At 41.2% G+C, this 19,011-nt stretch overlaps 1 protein-coding gene across 1 annotated transcript in view; it reads left to right on the forward strand.

Annotated features, from left to right (window-relative positions):
• The window catches only part of ctnnd2b (catenin (cadherin-associated protein), delta 2b), a 367,161-nt gene that overhangs the window by 988 nt on the left and 347,162 nt on the right, over window positions 1-19,011 (forward strand). The gene's annotated exons all lie outside the window — the stretch shown is intronic.

A 19,011-nucleotide genomic window follows, 5' to 3' on the forward strand; every position in this document is an offset into this window, starting at 1 on the left:
TACTATGTCCATTTTTTATTGTGCATCTCCGTAGGTTAACAATAATCACTTTAACTACGACGAGTAAACTGCATTTTTAAATTATTCCAAGTAGTATTATCACTGGGGGGACGAGGGTAAACAAGTTAAACACCATTTGCATGAAAGAGGCACCTATTAATGATACTATGTCCATTTAATTGTGTATCTCTGTAGGTTAACAATAATCACTTCCACTACGACGAGGAAACTGCATTTTTTTTTTTTAATATTCCAAGTAGTGTTATCACTGGGGGACGAGGGTAAACATGTTAAACACCATTTGCATGAAAGAGGCACCTATTAATGATACCATGTCCATTTTTATTGTGCATCTCCGTAGGTTAACAATAATCACTTTCACTACAACGAGTAAACTGCATTTTAAAAAAATATTCCAAGTAGTATTATCACTGAAGTGGACGAGGGTAAACATGTTACTCACCATTTGCATGAAAGAGGCACCAACGCCATGATACTATGTCCATTTAATTGTGCATCTCCGTAAATTAACAATAATCACTTCCACTACGACGAGTAAACTGCATTTAAAAAAATATGCCAAGTAATGTTATCACTGGGGGACGAGGGTAAAATGTTACTCACCATTTGCATGAAAGAGGCACCAACGCCATGATACTATGTCCATTTTCATTGTGTATCTCCATAGGTTGACAATAATCACTTTCACTACGACGAGTAAAAAGCATTTTTTTTTTAAATATTCGGGGTAAATGGTAGCAAAAATCAGCTCAAAAAGCTAGCATGCTAATGTTAGCATGCTAGCACGTTAACGTGACCATAATAATAGGTAGCATGTGTCACATACCAAGGTATAGGACTCTAAGGTTTGGGAATTACAGGGGGAAAAAAGAGTACAAATAGGGGCATTTTTACCACGGTGTTATATGGCCTTTCCTTTCCTTTGTATCGTTTTGCTGAAATAAGCGGGGGCGTCCATGATAACGTTGCTTGCATTGCTCCAAAACCTGTATGTACCTTTCAGCATTAATGGTGCCTTCACAGATGTGTAAGTTACCCATGTCTTGGCCACTAATACACCCCCATACCATCACACATGCTGCCTTTTACACTTTGTGCCTGGAACAGTCCGGCTGGTTCTTTTCCTCTTTGGTCCACAGTTTCCCAAAAACTATTTGAAATGTGAACTCGTCAGACCACAGAACACTCTTCCCACTTTGCATCAGTCCATCTTAGATGAGCTCAGGGCCCGACCAAGCCGGTGGCGTTTCCGGGTGTTGTTGATAAATTTCTGTGGCTTTGCATAGTAGAGTTTTAACTTGCACTTACAGATGTAGCGACCGACTGTAGTTACTAACAGTGGTTTTTCCACTTTGCATCAGTCCATCTTAGATGAGCTCGGGGCCCGGCCAAGCTGGCGGTGTTTCCGGGTGTTGTTGATGCATTTCTGTGGCTTTTGAATAGTAGAGTTTTAACTTGCACTTACAGATGTAGCGACCGGCTGTAGTTACTGACAGTGGTTTTCTGAAGTTTTCCCGAGCCCATGTGGTGATATCCTTTACACACTGATGTCGGTTTTTTGATGCAGGGATCCAAAGTGCGTAATATCATGGCTTACGTGCAGTGATTTCTCCAGACCTCAGTCCATCTTAGATGAGCTCGGGGCCCGACCAAGCCGGTGGCGTTTCCGGGTGTTGTTGATACATTTCTGTGGCTTTGCATAGTAGAGTTTTAACTTGCACTTATAGATGTAGCGACCGACTGTAGTTACTGACAGTGGTTTTTCCACTTTGCATCAGTCCATCTTAGATGAGCTCAAGGCCCGGCCAAGCTGGCGGCGTTTCCGGGTGTTGTTGATGCATTTGTGTGGCTTTTGAATAGTAGAGTTTTAACTTGCACTTACAGATCTAGCGACCGGCTGTAGTTACTGACAGTGGTTTTCTGAAGTGTTCCCGAGCCCATGTGGTGATATCCTTTACACACTGATGTCGGTTTTTTGATGCAGGGATCCAAAGTGCGTAATATCATGGCTTATGTGCAGTGATTTCTCCAGACCTTTTGATGATATCACGGAGCGTAGATGGTGAAATCCCTAAATTTCCAAATGAGTGTTTTGACGAGCATTCCTCAACTTTCTCAGTCTTTTTTGCCACTTGTGCCAGCTTTTTTTGAAGCACGTCGCAGGCATCAAATTCCAATCTTTTTCGGGTGGATTGATATCGGCTTGTGGATCACTGGATCGCTACGAGGAGTGAGTTCAGTGGCGTTCACCGAGGAAATATTGTGACAAACTTTTGTGTGGTGTTGCTTCCTTATTTGTCATGACTGATGGTCAAATCCCACCCGTATCTTTTTTTTTTATGCGCACCAGAGTACAGTAAGTTTGCCGGTGTCATAATTACGACGATCAGATGGATAACAAAAAATATACATATATCGACAATAACCAGTATTCTTTGTCCAGAACCCAAGTAGGAACCGGTACCAAAAAAAGTACCAGTACTCTGAATACATCCCCGGTGTACAAAATCAGGGAATATTTCCAGGAGGACTTTTAAGGCAAAAAACAAATAATTTTGAAAGATTAGACAGTAGTAAGGTTCTAGTATAGTATCGCGATACTAATGAATTCAAAACGGTACTATACTCTGGTTGAAACGTACCGGTTCCGCATTTTTTTCCACGTCATGACATTGCTGGTTTTACGAGCAGAGGAGCATGTTTGGCAGCGCACGCACACTGAGTACTTACTAGACAGAAAAGGGGGAATGAGGCTTCAAGACATGGCTAGCTAGTTATCGGCTAACGTCCATCCGCTGTGTTTTAGCTACTTCTAAATCACTAATCCTGGCCTCCATGGCGACAAATAAAGTGAGTTTCTTACAAGTAGCGTTATCACTGGAGGACGAGGAATAGCTAAACATGCTTCACTACACACCGTAGGAGGATACAATAGCTCACCGCCGTCACAATGTAAACAAACGCCATGGGTGGATCTACACCTGACATCCACTGTGATGATACCAAGTACAAAAGTCGATACTACTATGATTACATCGATATTTTTTTCCCCTTTTTTTAAATTCATATTACGTTTATAAAGTCAGTAAATACGTCCCTGGACACATGAGGACTTTGAATATGACCAATGTATGATCCTGTAACTACTTGGTATCAGATCGATACCTAAATGTGTGGTATCATCCAAAATTAATGTAAAGTATCAAAGAAGAGAAGAATAAGTGATTATTACATTTTAACAGAAGTGTAGATAGAACATGTTGAAACAGAAAATAAGCAGATATTAACAGTAAATGAACAAGTGGATTAATAATCAATTTTTTACAGTTTGTCCTTTAGAATTTTTGACAAAATAATAGAATGAAATGACACAATTTGTTACTGCGGACTAATTAGGAGTCTTTGTTTGTTTATTTACTACTAAAAGACAAGTTCACTATTTTATTTAAGGACTAAATTACAATAATAAACTAAAATTTAATTTAATTTAATTTAATAAAGACAATAATGACCATTTTTGTGGCCCCCTTTATTTAGAAAAGTATCCAAAATTATTTTGGTACCGGTACCAAAATATTGGTATAGGGACAACCCTAGATTTTGTTCAGTTATTGTGTACTATTGACATTAATGCAGGGGCCCCCCACCCAATCACGGGGGCCCCGATGTTCCCGATGTTCATAGCTGTCAATCACTGCCTGGTCTAGCGATGGTGTCGTCTTCTCTCTCGACTGTGTTGTTTCTTTCCAACTGCTCGGACCCAGGGTGCCGGTGTGAGAGGCCAGCGTCCTGACTACTGAGCTAAAAGCACAGGCCAAATGTTGAAGTTGTGTTTATTTACAAAAGTATCTTTGAAAATGGATGTTATTGCATTGTTGTTCTTCTATTGAGTGAAATTATCAGGGGTGGGGGGTTGAAACTCCTCTCAGCCCCTAGGGGCCCCCTTAGGTGAAGTGGTCCCTGACTATTGACTTGGCTTTGGGCAAACTATTATAAATAAAACAATTATAATAATAATGAAATATTGTGTTGATATTGTCAGAAGCACTGAGAGAAAAATTTGTATTCGATTCCATTTAGTGTTAAAAGTAACTACGTAGTACTATTTTTACCGTACATTTGCCGATTTTAATTAATTATTTTTTTTACAGTGTAGGTCTTGAGCTTGTTTTTTTTACAATATTGGAAAAAGGTCTCCTCGTGGGTGTGAGTCCGGACGTTTGGAACAGTTAAAGGGCCGGTGTTAGAAAAACCCTGTGGACCGCGAGGGCAACTTGGCGAGAAATAATATACGTCAATAAAGAACTGAATCTTTTCTTACTAAATGTATTCCTTTTCAAAAAAAATATATATATACTGAATTAAATTGCATACCTTTTAAACTTTAATAAATATATTATCAAATATTTTTATTTGTCAAACTAAAAATAAATATTTTAAAGCAAGTTACCTGTCAATGACAACAGACTTTACAATAACGTTTAAAATGTTGTTTTTTTACAGCATATTACTGTAAACTGAGAAAACTATACCACTGTTTTTTTACAGTATAATTTTGTCGGATGAGCTGATTTAAAAATAAATAAATAAATAAAATTGTCGTAAAATCCACTTTGGTGTATGACTGTAAATGTAAAAACGATACCATATTTGTTATGGTACAAATCTGGCAGCTCACTTGCCAGAATTCCAAAAATAAAAACAATGGTACGGTTTTTCCATTTTCAGCAATATATTGGGGAAAAAAATGGATGTTTTTGCATTGTTGTTCTTCCATTGAGTAAAACCCCCTCCCAGCTCCCAGGGGCCCCCTTAGGTTAAGTGGTCCCTGACTAGTGACTTTGCTTTGGGCAAACTATTATGAATAAAACAATTATAATAATAATGAAATATTGTGTTGATATTGTCAGAAGCACTGAGCAAAAAAATTGTATTCAATTCCATTTAGTGTTAAAAGCAACTACAAAATACTATTTTACTGTACATTTGTGGACATTAATAATTTAATTTTTTTACAGTGTAGGTCTTGAGTTTTTTTTTTTACAATATTGGAAAGAGGTCTCCTCGTGGGTGTGAGTCTGGACGTTTGGAACAGTTAAGGGGCCGGTGCTAGAAAAACCCTATGGACCGCGAGGGCAACTTGGCGAGAAATAATATACGTCAATAAAGAACTGAATCTTTTCTTACTAAATGTATTCCTTTTTAAAAAAAAATATATATATATACTGAATGAAACTACATACCTTTTAAACTGTAATAAATATATTATCAAACATTTTTATTTGTCAAACTAAAAATAAATATTTTTAAATGAGTTTCCTGTCAATGACAACAAACTTTACTATAAAGTTTACAATGTTTTTTTTTACAGCATATTACTGTAAACTGAGAAAACTCTACCACTGTTTTTTTACAGTATAATTTTGTCGGATGAGCTCATTTAAAAAAAACAAAAAACATTTTAATCGTAAAATCCACAATGGTGTATGACTGTAAATGTAAAAACGATACTATATTTGTTATGGTAAAAACCTGGCAGCTCACTTGCCAGAATTCCAAAAATAAAAACAATGGTACGGTTTTTCCATTTTCAGCAATATATTGGGGAAAAAAACACAGTAAAAATTTTAAAGTACAATTTTGGGGACTAAACTGACACTTTATTTTCCATTAAAAAAACAGCGCTACTGTTTTTCCATTTACTGTAATATGTCGTGAAAAAAAACACTTTATATTTTACAGTAGAATTATGATGACTGAGTTGGCAATTTTTTTTACTGTAAAATCTACAGATGTTTTTTTTTTTTACAGTGTAGGTCTTGAGATTGTTTTTACAATATTGGAAAGAGGTCTCCTCGTAGGTGTGAGTCCGGATGTTTGGAACAGTTAAGGGGCCGGTGCTAGAAAAACCCTATGGACCGCAAGGGCAACTTGGCAAGAAATAATATACGTCAATAAAGAACTGAATCTTTTCTTACTAAATGCATTCCTTTTGAAGAAAAATTAAATATATATATACTGAATGAAACTGCATTCCTTTCAAACTTTAATAAATATATTATGAAACATTTTTATTTGTCAAACTAAAAATAAATATTTCAAAGCGAGTTTCCTGTCAATGACAACAGACTTTACAATAAAGTTCACAATGTGTTTTTTACAGCATATTACTGTAAACTGAGAAAACTCTACCACTGGGATAGGCTCCAGCACCCCCCGCAACCCCAAAAAGGACAAACGGTAGAACATGGATGGATGATTATTAGTCCGGGACTGGGAGTCCCAATAGCTTTCAAACGAGCATCTTAATTAGATTGTAGTTTTGATCTTTTCTATTGACTTGAGTCCAGGGTGCAGCTGGGATAGGCTCCAGCACCCCCGCCACCCCAAAAGGGACAAGCGGTAGAAAATGGATGGAGTCTTTCAGACAACTTTGGATGAGGAGAGAATTTAAGGTGGAACTGCACTTTTTTGAGGGGGATTTTTCCCGATTCTTACCGCTCTTTATGTGAGAAAAGAACACACGTTTATCTTTTCAGTGCATTCTAAGTAGCTAAAACATGCTAGCAAGAGGCGGCTAACAATGTAGTTAACGGGGATTCATCTATTCCGCCGACAAAGCGCTCTTAAAAAAAAAATATTCAAAAAACCGCTGGCAACATGCTGGGACTTACAAGTTAACCAAGCTATGGCAACATTGTCATTGTAAGAGCTAACACAGAGGAACTACTTTTCTGGCATAGTGACACAGCGCTTTGCTCCTTCCTCATAATACAGGGGAGTCCAAATTATTGGGCTGAAAAAAAATTGACCACTCATCTTGACAAAATCGTTGCAGTTCAGCTAAATTTGTTGCTTTTCTGACATGGACTTGTTTCTTCAGCATTGTCCACATCTTTAAGTCAGGACTTTTGGAAGGCCATTCTAAAACCTTCATTCTAGCCTGATTTAGCCATTCCTTTACCACTTTTGGGGTCATTGTCCTGTTGGAACACCCAACTGCGCCCAAGACCCAACCTCCGGGCTGATGATTTTAGCTTGTCCTGAACAATTTGGTGGTAATCCTCCTTTTTCATTGTCCCATTTAAATCAGTAGTTCCTTTGGCAGCTAAAAGTCTGGATTTCTGTTGGTCAAAAAGTCTGTTTTTTTTCCAAGTGTCCAAAAATTGGACATTTTTCTAAGTGTCAAAAAGTCGGGATTTTTTCTAAATGTCAAAAAATCTGGATTTTTTTTTAAGTGTTCAAAAGTCGGAAATTTTTATGTGTCAAAAACACTGTATTTTTTCTAAGTGTCAAAAAGTCGGGATTTTTTCTAAATGTCAAAAACACTGTATTTTTTCTAAGTGTCAAAAAGTCGGGATTTTCTAAGTGCCAAAAACACGGGATTTTTTTCTAAATGTCAAAAAGCCGGGATTTTTTTCTGAATGTCAAAAACAGGATTTTTTCTAAGTCTCAAAAAATCTGGATTTTTTCTAAATGTCAAAAAACCGGGATTTTTTTCTAAATGTCAAAAAATCTGGCTTTTTTTCTCAGTGTTCAAAAGTCGGAAATTTTTTTAAGTGTCAAAAACAAGGTATTTTTTCTAAATGTCAAAAAGTCGGGATTTTCTAAGTGCCAAAAACACGGGATTTTTTTCTAAATGTCAAAAAGCTGGGATTTTTTTCTGAATGTCAAAAACACAGGATTTTTTCTAAGTGTCAAAAAATCTCGATTTTTTTCTAAATGTCAAAAAGCCGGGATTTTTTTCTAAATGTCAAAAAATCTGGCTTTTTTTCTCAGTGTTCAAAAGTCAGAAATTATTTTAAGTGTCAAAAACAAGGTATTTTTTCTAAGTGTCAAAAAGTCCGGAGTTTTTCTAAGTGTCAAAAAGTCGGGATTTTCTTTGGTCAAAATGAATTATTTGACGGCTGAAGTGGGTTGAAAAGTAGTCGCCAGAAAAAAGGGTGGAAATAGGGCTTTACAAAAAATGGAATTCTGGAAAATCCTGGATTTTTTTTTTAACTTGGAAAAATGATAGTTTGAATGTCCAGGATGAGTTGAATGTGTTGAAGGTGGAATGGTTGGAATGGGTTGAAAAATGTGGAAATGGTGCAACTTGGAAAAATGTCCCATTCATTTTGAATGGGGAAAAATGTTCCTGAAAACTGGAAATTCTAGGAAATCTGGGAACTTTTTTTTTAAATCGTTGAAGGAGAGCACACAGTTTTGAAAATGTTGAATATTTTGGAGTTGGAGCGGTTTGAATCGGATGAAAACTTGTGGAACTTTGAAAAAAATTCATGAAAATGTGAGAATTTTGGGAAAAGCGGGAATTTTTTTTTTAGAAAATGTTAAAAGACTTCAATTTGGAGGTAATCCTCCCTTTTCATTGTCCCATTTAAAGCAGCAGTTCCATTGGCAGCAAAACAGGCCCAGAGCATAATACTACCACCACCATGCTTGACGGTAGGATTGGTGTTCCTGGGATTAAAGGCCTCACTTTTTCTCCTCCAAACATATTGCTGGGTATTGTGGCCAAACAGCTCCATTTTTGTTTCATCTGACATCACATGGACAAAGATAAGACCTTCTGGAGGAAAGTTCTGTGGTCAGACGTAACACCCGGAGGTTGGGTCTTGGGCGCAGTTGGGTGTTCCAACAGGACAATGATCAGACCTTCTGGAGGAAAGTTCTGGGGTCAGATAATACCGTATCATCTCTTTCTCTTTGGCACTCATCAGTTCGGTGGTGCATTCTTCAGTGAGGAACCCAGACCCACCGTATGTTCTTCTTCTCTATTCCATTTCTCCAGACTGTAACTCATCTTTAGACGTGCCACAAAAAGGATATCATTATCCATTGTTGAAAAGCCATCAGGGTCGTGATCACTCTCGTCTTAAAACCAGCAATTCCTCATCTGAGAGATTCAATTCTTTAAGGTTACGAGCCTGATTTTTGCAGCAGCTGTTCTCCGCGTTTTTAAACTCCTTATTTCCACAAATATTGCCGCCGTCGGAGATACGCTCGCTTTCTCCGCCTAATTGCAGAAGATTCACGGCGAGCGCACAGCCGAGTCCCCGGTGGGGCGTGGAGGAAGTGATGCGTTCCACGGCGGCTCGGGGAATTGCGAGGAATGTTGTCGTCCTCCGCCATTGGCTAGGCACCTCAACGGGCTTGATTAAGAGAGGGGGATGATGTTAGAAAACATCCAAAACTCATTTTATGTGTTGAGTACAAATGTTTCCCTTTCGTGCCAGAAAACATTGTTTTTTTTCCATTTTGTATTCTGTGCCAGAGCTGAGCCACAAAGCAAAGCTTTCGGTCTACCGAGCTATCTACATTCCTACTCTCACCTATGGTCATGAAGTGTGGGTCATGACCGAAAGAAGGGTGGCTGGCATCTCCCTTAGAGATAGGGTGAGAAGTTCAGTCACCCGAGAGAGACTCGGAGTAGAGCCACTGCTCCTTCGCTTGGAAAGGAGCCAGTTTAGGTGGTTCGGGCATCTCGTGCGGATGCCTCACCAGTATCTCCCCAGGGAGGTCCTCGTTGCACGTCCCACTGGGAGGAGACCCCGGGTGCAGGCCAAGGACCAGATGGGGGGATTACATCTCCTCTCTGGCCTGGGAACGCTTCGGATCCCCCAGGAAGAAGTTGCTAACGTTGCTCTGGAGAGGGATGTCTGCTGGAGCTGTTGTCCCCGCGACCCCATTCCGGATAAGCGGTTGAAGATGGATGGATGGATGGATTCTGTCCCACACCTTGTCAGACCTTAAGAGGGGAACGGAACTTTTTTTTGGAATGCGGCCAATCATTCACAATCCTTATGTTAGGCAAGAACCCACAGCTCTCACTGGATCGGTTCGCAGCCGAGTGTGAAGCGACTGGGATGAGAATCCGCACCTCCAAGTCCGAGTCCATGGTTCTCACCCGGAAAAGGGTGGAGGGCCATCTCCGGTTTGGGGTGGAGACCCTGCCCCAAGTGGAGGAGTTCAAGTACCTCGCAGTCTTGTTCCCGAGTCCGCATTCAGTAATGCGGACGCTTTATCGAGCCGTTGTGGAGAAGGAGGAGCGGAGCCGGAAGGCAAAGCTCTCAATTTTCCGGTCGATCTACGTTCCCATCCTCACCTATTGTCATGAGCTCCGCAGCCGAGTGTGAAGCGACTGGGAAGAGAATCCACACCTCCAAGTCCGAGTCCATGGTTCTCACCCGGAAAAGGGTGGAGTGCCATCTCCGGGTTGGGGAATAGATCTTGCCCCAAGTGGAGGAGTTCAAGTACCTTGGAGTCTTGCTCACGAGTGAGGGAAGAGTAGATCGTGAGATCGACAGGCGGATCGGTGCGGCGTCTTCAGTAATGCGGATGCTCTATCGATCTGTTGTGGAGAAGAAGGAGCTGAGCCGGAAGGCAAAGCTCTCAATATACCGGTCGATCTACATTCCCATCCTCACCTATGGTCATGAGCTCCGCAGCCGAGTGTGAAGCGACTGGGATGAGAATCCACACCTCCAAGTCCGAGTACATGGTTCTCACCCGGGAAAGGGTGGAGTGCCATCTCCGGGTTGGGGAAGAGATCTTGCCCCAAGTGGAGGAGTTCAAGTACCTTGGAGTCTTGCTCACGAGTGAGGGAAGAGTGGATTGTGAGATCGACAGGTGGATCGGTGCGGCGTCTTCAGTAATGCGGATGCTCTATCGATCTGTTGTGGAGAAGGAGGAGCGGAGCCGGAAGGCAAAGCTCTCAATTTACCGGTCGATCTACGTTCCCATTCTCACCTATGGTCATGAGCTCCGCAGCCGAGTGTGAAGCGACTGGGATGAGAATCCACACCTCCAAGTCCGAGTCCATGGTTCTCACCCGGAAAAGGGTGTAGTGCCATCTCTGAGTTGGGGAAGAGATCTTGCCCCAAGTGGAGGAATTCAAGTACCTGGGAGTCTTGTTCACGAGTGAGGGAAGAGTGGATTGTGAGATCGACGGGCGGTTCGGTGCGGCGTCTTCAGTAATGCAGACACTGTATCGAACTGTTGTGGTGAAGGAGGAGCTGAGCCGGAAGGCAAAGCTCTCAATATACCGGTCGATCTACGTTCCCATCCTCACCTATGGTCATGAGCTTCGCAGCCGAGTACATGGTTCTCACCCGGGAAAGGGTGGAGTGCCATCTCCGGGTTGGGGAAGAGATCTTGCCCCAAGTGGAGGAGTTCAAGTACCTTGGAGTGAGATCGACAGGTGGATCGATCCGTTGTGGTGAAGAAGGAGCTGAGCCGGAAGGCAAAGCTCTCAATTTACCGGTCGATCTAGGTTCCCATCCTCACCTATGGTCATGAGCTTTGGGTTATGACGGAAAGGACAAGATCACGGGTACAAGCGGCCGAAATTAGTTTCCACCTCCGGGTGGCGGGGCTCTCCCTTAGAGATAGGGTGAGAAGTTCTGTCATTCGGGAGGAACTCAAAGTAAAGCCGCTGCTCCTCCACATGGAGAGGAGCCAGATGAGGTGGTTCGGGCATCTGGTCAGGATGCCACCCGAACGCTTCCCTAGGGAGGTGTTTAGGGCACGTTCGACCGGTAGGAGGCCACGGGGAAGACCAAGGACACGTTGGGAAGACTATGTCTCCCGGCTGGCCTGGGAACGCCTCGGGATCCTTCGGGAAGAGCTGGACCAAGTGGCTGGGGAGAGGGAAGTCTGGGCTTCTTTGCTTAGGCTGCTGCCCCTGCCACCCGGATCTAGAAATTGGGAATTGGGATTGTCGATGAAAACTTGTCTTGTAAATCACACATAAAAAAACAAACTTGTGGCGTTAAAATGGGGTTTTTCTTAAGAAACAAATCCTGTTTTTGCCTACAAGTTAGAAAATACTTGATTCTGACCACATTTCTGCCTTTGTAGATCGTGGTGACTTGTTTTTTCAAATCCCCCTTTACCACTTATTTGGATACTGTACATCACTGTGCCAGTTTTATTACTGGTTCTGGCAACCTTGTCCGCCATTGCACTTTATATGCAAAAGCAAGATGTCAATCTTTGTCAGTCAGATGTTTCTGACTGACAAAGTAATTTCTGTATAAATTACTTCTTGGTCTTGTTCCCCCTTTTGTATGTGTAGAGACTCCAGTTTAAGGTCACAGGACATCCTTGGCGTGTTGGTTCCTAGAGCAAGTAAAAAAATTTAAAAAGCCTTTGAATTTGCTGCTCCATGGTCATGGAGAAAACTACAAAAAGGATCTGAGGTTACCTGAACTCATCACTTAGGGGGAATTTCAGGCCTTTTTAAAGGATTGAGAAACTGTTTCTATTGGGTATTGTTCTTGTTTTTAAAATCAAAACATCTTTTTATTTACCTATTCCGTGTTTTTATGTTTACGTTGTAAGTAATTTGTACTTTTAACTGTAGCGTGTGACTGCCCCTGTTTAGGCCAGGTTACTCTCGCAAAGGAGATTTGGATCTCGACGAGTAAGGAATATGAAAATGTGTCATGATCTGTGGTCTGGATTATGTTTTTGTTATTTTTTTGTTAGTTTTTGACTCTTTTAGTTCTGTTTGTGCTCCCTTGTTTGTTTAGTTACCATGGCGACTTATTAGTTTCACCTGCCTCTGGTGTTCGGGACACGCACTTGCTCTAATCAAGAAGAACGTAGGCCCGGGAGCTGTGCTAGTGGGGTGGCTCAGCTGCGCCCAGCCAGGCAGCAACCCCCAGCCCGGCCACCACCACCAGTTGTTCGATTCATGCCAAGTCGTGTTTATTTCATGCCACAGTTTCGTGTTTGTTCCATGCCATAGTTTATGCTGTTTGTTTCATGCCTCAGTTCCCTGAGTGTTCCAGGCCATAGTTTATGCTAAGTGTTTGCTTCGTGCTCTCGTCACGTCTCTTGTCTTCTAGTCCATGCTAAGTATTTAGCTTCAAGTGGGATCGGCACCTTGTTCCTTCGCCTTGTTTTCCGTTTTTTTGTACCTCTTTTAGTTTTGTTCAAGATTAAATCATGTTCCTACCTGCAAGTCCTGTCCGGAGTGATCCGTTTGCATCCCGGGGGAACAAACCTCCCCGCCGTCGTGACGAAATGAAATAAACGCTAGCAAAGTCAGCTAACAATGGAATAAAACTCTAAAATCATCCTAAAAACGCCACCAATACTCCTTTTACATGTCGTGACCTGAACTATTAGTGACATTGCTATTACACGCGCTAATGTTAAGGACCTACCTATTTTCCAAGTTCAAAAATATATTTTTTTTTTCTCCTCAAAACTCGACAGAGCGCCTAATGTACGGAATAATTCTGGTTGTGCTTACCGACCTCCAAGCTATTTTATGTAGTACATGGTGTAATGATAAGTGTGACCAGTAGATGGCAGTCAAACATAAGAGATATGTGTAGGCTGCAATATGACACCAACACCAACATTTTATATGTTCCATTGAAAGACAAGATTTCGGGGCTGTAAATGCAATTTTGAATTGAGCATATAACTATTGTTATCAGTTATAGAGGTATTGGAAAAGAACATGATTTATTAATAACATATCAGGGCCATTTAATGATGACTTGACATGAAATTATTACATATGGCTCATTTAAAAAAAAAAAAAAAAAAAAAAAAAAAAGGTATGCGCTTGTTAAGAAGCAAAACAGGGAAAAAAAACTACATGAGTTTTTCAGTTTTCAACACATAAGCATTTTTAAACTTTAAAAGGGCATTTTTGGTTGTGTCTCATGAATTCCTAAACCCCTGCAAGTGTGTGTGTGTGTGTGTGTGTGTGTGTGTGTGTGTGTGTGTGTGTGTGTGTTCTTGTATTTCTGCCCTTCTTGAGACGTGAAGAACGAAAAGTATCTTCCATATGAGGAGGTGTGAACAAGTGATGACATAAATCATGGTCCCAATAACATTGCATCTAATAGACAATGTCTCATTTGCACCCCTGCTGGTCAACATGAGGGTGGTCCCCCAAAAAGAAGGGATTTTTCACATTGACTGTGTGTCGCTTTTAAAAGGGCTCCCCCCTCTGGTCAACAGATGAATTAACAAGTGTGTGTAAAAATTTAAAGTGCTCCCCCTCTGGTCAACATATGAAATAACAAGTGTGTGTAAGAAATTGAAATGCGCCCCCTTTGGCCAAATATAATAATACAAAATAAAAAAAATTATATAGAGACATACTGTAATAACTTGAAGTAAATAATGAAGATTTAAAAACAATTACAAACAAAAAATAAAAATACAAATAACTAAAATCAGTCTTTTTCTCACAATGTGTCGACTTTTTTCTCATAAAATTGGGGACAATTTCTCATATTCTTTCTGTTTCTGTAATATTGCAATATTTTCTCATAAAATGTATTACTTTTTTTTAATGTAAAATTATTACTTTTTAGTGCAAAATGGTGACATTTGTTGTATAAAATTCGGACTTTTATCACAATATTGCCAATTTATTTTTTGATCTTGTAAAATAGTGACATTTTTGGAGTAAAATTATGACTTTTGTCAAGTAAAATTCAGATTATTATTATAATATTGCCAAAATGTTAAAGTTTTCTTGTGAAATTGTGACTGTTATTGAGTAAAATTCCAACTTTTATCATAATATTGCACAAATGTTCAGTTTTTCTGGTAAAATTTTGACTTGCGTTGAGTAAAATGAGGACTTTTATTACAATACTGCCAACATTCTACATTTTTCTTGTGAAATTGTGACCTTTTTTCTTGTGAAATTCCAACTCATTTTTCACAACAAGCTTTTTTTATATTTGCATAGTATGTATATATTATTAATGTTGTAATAAGTCAGCTCGTGCCCAAGGGCCTATCCTTGAGCCATCTATCAGGGTGGTGCACCAGGAGGAGGTAATGTCACCCAATTTGTAGGGGGATGAAGGGGGTCCTGTAAATTGAAAACACGTGTATTTCAGCTTTTAGGCCACAAAGGGAAGAAGTCGGGTGAAATTGTCAACAGGAGGGTGCACACTAACCAACAAATCACAACCTGGCGGTGTGGGTTCAGAAAACAAGGAGATAAGACAGTTTGAGCCATTAGTGTCAGTCAACTCAAAAGGGGCGGGGTAAGTGTGGGGAAAGGGACGTCCACCTAAGCCACAGGTTGCCTGCACCTGCTCCTAAGGTCAAAGCTACCAGGTCTTCAAGGGGGCAGAGGTAGTTAGGTGTCTCTCAGCGTCGTCTTTTGGGCCCCTTCCGTGGCAGGCTCCTCCGCGGGAGTGCGGAGGTAGAGGTGGTACCAGGTGTCCCCTGTACCAGCTAGTCGAAGGGCGTGGGACGTCCGTACCATGACCTTGAAGGGACCATTCCACCTGGGCTCCGTACACTTGCGTTTGATGACCTTGATCTTGACCCTCTCAGTGGACGGAAGGGAATCTGGAGTGGAGGGCTGTCTTCCTCGAATCTGTACAGAAGAACTGGCACACAAATTCTGCATTTTGTGTAAAATACCATTTTGGTTTTACGCTGATTCCTTCTTCCAGGGGGGTGTTGATCCTGGGAAGGGGCTGACCTGTATGCAGTTCATAGGGTGAAAAACTCAAAGGGCGGTAAAACAGTTTTATTCACGGACATTCGAATGATCATTAACGCTAATTGCAACATGTTAGTCCAATCCAATTTGGTCTGTGCACAGATTTTAGCCAATTCGTTTTTGATATTCTGGTTCATCCTTTCAACCTTACCTTGGGACTGAAGATGGTACCCCCAAACCGAACCTGTGTTCTAATCCAAGAGCATTTTCGACCAAGGCTAAGTGAGTAATTTCAAAATGGGTGCTTTTGTCTGACCTAATCTTTTTGGGGAAACCATGTCGGGGAATTAGGTCATTCACAAGCCATTTAATTACTGATTTTGCATCCTCTTTTGAGGTTGGGGTTGCTTCCGGCCAACCTCTGTGATTGTCAACACAAGTCAGCAAGTATCTTTTCCCTTTCACCGGATTGATCATATCAATGAAGTCAAAAACTATACACGGTGCACCCTCACCTCCTCCATATTCCAAATTGATTTACTAAACTACTATCGATGTGCAAAATCGTTATTTTCAAGTTAAATTTACAAACTTACAACAATTTAGTTATAACTTCTTCCCCACAGGAATATTGTTAAAGCTATTTTGTTGTACGGAGTTTGAATCCAAAAGTCTGAATCCACCCTCACCTCCTCCCCCTTCTGTTTCTGAAAAAGAGACTGTCAGTAATACTATCACTTTCAGAAACATCTAAGAAAAAGGTCAGCTAATAGTCAAGTACAGCAAGAGCAGGGGCGGAGGACAGGTCATGTTTGAGGTCAATGAAAGTCATTTCAGTCTCTGTGGACCACTGGAGGGTGGTATTAGGGTAGGGGACCCCTTAGCGAAATCAGAAATAACTCAAACTCAACTAAATCCTAAATGTTATGTACCTTATTCAATATGGTGAAAGCATCAAAATATGCCTATATTTATATCGACACAAATACTAGAAAAACACTAACCTTATGGCGGATGCTTTTCGCAATAGTAATTTGACATTTCACCACGCCTGGTGGCCACAATAACAAATTAAGTCAAGCTCATGTTGTAGAAAGTCGAATGATGTGGACATGTTTGTTACTGACTACATTCTATCAGACTTCTGTCATGGTGACTGTGTGTATGTAATAAGCAACTATAATTTTTTTTTTTATATGCTTAAATGTAATGTGTCGTTTTAGCTCAGCTGTTGTGTAGCTGCTAGCTCCTCGTAGCCTACAGCCGGGGTGTCCAAAGTGCAGCCCATAGCTATGTGAAAATGTGGTTTTGGGTGTCGGTGCAATGAGTGGCAGCTACGCCGTGTTTTATCATTGGACCTAAGTCTTTGGTTATGTAGGCGGGGCAAAGAGCAAGGGAACAATGTGGGACAGCAATTGTGTCCATCTTATACTATGCTAGTTGTAGCAAAGATATGTCAACATGAGCAGCCACACCTTGAGTTCCAACATTTATAAATATAAAGGAGTCAAAGGCCTCCTGGCATGAACATGAGGCGAGTCGGGTGGCGGTACACACGGAAGCATCTCAGTCAGCCAGGGTTTTCACTGATAGAGCAGCTGGAGATGTCAGCCATTTCTGGTGTTTCAGGCTGTGGTAGGAGCTCATGGAGGAGCTTTGGTAGTGGTGTCGCAGCTTGGTGGTTGAGCCGTCAGGTAACACCAGGAAGGTTCCTTTTGTGCGATATTGAATGTCAGGGTACAGTCTGTAAAGGAGGTCATTACCAATTAGGCAAGGTGTGTGCAGGTCAACCACGAAGGGGTGCTTCAGTGTGTGTCCAGCAATCTGAACCGGAAGAGGTTTGGTGACCGGTAACATTCTTGTGACCTCAGCGAAGCCTTCGACTTTCAAAAAGGAAGCACACAGTTTCTTTGGTACCTCTGCATTCAGAAATGAGTGGGTGGCACCAGTGTCAATCACAAACTGATAACATTGTCCCTTGACACTTATGTCCAGCAGGGGGCCTGTCTGTATTTCCTGCTGGGGCTTCTGCCTTGGGCGTCCTTTGCCATGCCTGTATGATGTTTTGGCTGCAATTGGGAGCCTGTCTCGTTCAGAGGAGTTAGGACATTCACGTTGCCAGTGACCCGGCTGGTCACAGATGAAACAGTTTTCACCCTGTCTTGGCCTTAAAGCACCGTGTCCACCACCCGAGTCCAACCGTCTGGTCACACGTCTGTTGAGGTTTCTTTCCTCCACCTGCTGGGACTCAAAAGCAAGGTCACCCACTGCTGAATATACGCTAGCTGATCTTTGACCTTTTGGTTCTTTTAACTTTTCATCTTCAGCGATCTGTAATTTAAGTAGTTGTTTCCTTGTTACTCTACCACCATCCTGCTCTGTCCAATTTTGCATATCACGTTTAAAATCACAGCATTAATTGTCCCATTAAATGTTAATCAATACTCCTAAGTCAAAGATTATTCGTACTACTTCATGTGTATTTAAGTAACTTTTTAACTTTACCATAAAACTTCCAGTTACTTTTCTTTATTTACCAAACGTTTGAGTTCAGGACTTTTCGAGTATTGTAAACTCCCTCTTAACCCTTATTTTTCAAACGTTCTCCTTTTTTCTTTTTTTCTTTTTAAACTCTACCTGCCAATTTCATTGTTGACAACAGTACATTCATCACACTTCCCCCCCCCCCCCCCCCCCCCCCCCCACCGCCATCACATTCCGTGGCCATCTCGTCTATTTTTTCTCAATCTTCACCTGTGCTCTTTATTGTATCATACAAAATGACTTGAACCCAGAACTCTTTTAGGGGAGACCAAACCCCCAGGGCGAGCCACACCCGACTATTTGCTTACTCGTCAGTGAAGCAGCCCGTCACGGTAATCTATCTTTATCGTATTATTCAAACGGACTCTAACCCAAGAATATAACATACGAAAGGACTTGAACCTCCATCTTTATCGTATTATTCAAACGGACTCTAACCCAAGAATATAACATACGAAAGGACTTGAACCTCCAACACAGGTGAAAGATTTAAGACGCGATGACATGAGTTGGCCACCATATGCAATGACGGACAAGGCAAAATGCACCCAATCCATCAAAATGTCCACTCTGTGTCTGGGGTACAAACAGTGTTTGACTTACATACTTCAAGACAGACTCCTAAAGCAGATTTTAGAAAAAGGCTCTGCTTACCTTGTTTTATGTTTGGCCAACAATTGAGTCTGTCCAGAAGAGTGCAAGAGGTGTCCAATTCTCAGCGTGTCGCCCGGACGGGCCCCCAATTTGTTGCGTTTTGGACCAGTTGTTCCTCCCAGGGAATTCAAGTCACAATTCGCTCCCAAGTTCTTTCCGACACTTAAAGCTGAGTTGAAAAACCACCAGAGACAGAATAGGTATTTTGTTGTATATATTCTCAAAGCTTTGACAATATACATTTTAGATTGAGACCAGTCTAACCCTAGAACCTTCTATCCCGCACACCCAAAATGGTCTCTCTTCCCAACGCCAAAAACCTCTCTTCCCTTCCACCTCCCTAGCCATAACAAAAG

This window comes from Nerophis lumbriciformis, linkage group LG03 (assembly GCF_033978685.3).
Source record: "Nerophis lumbriciformis linkage group LG03, RoL_Nlum_v2.1, whole genome shotgun sequence".
In the NCBI taxonomy this organism is placed as follows: domain Eukaryota; kingdom Metazoa; phylum Chordata; class Actinopteri; order Syngnathiformes; family Syngnathidae; genus Nerophis; species Nerophis lumbriciformis.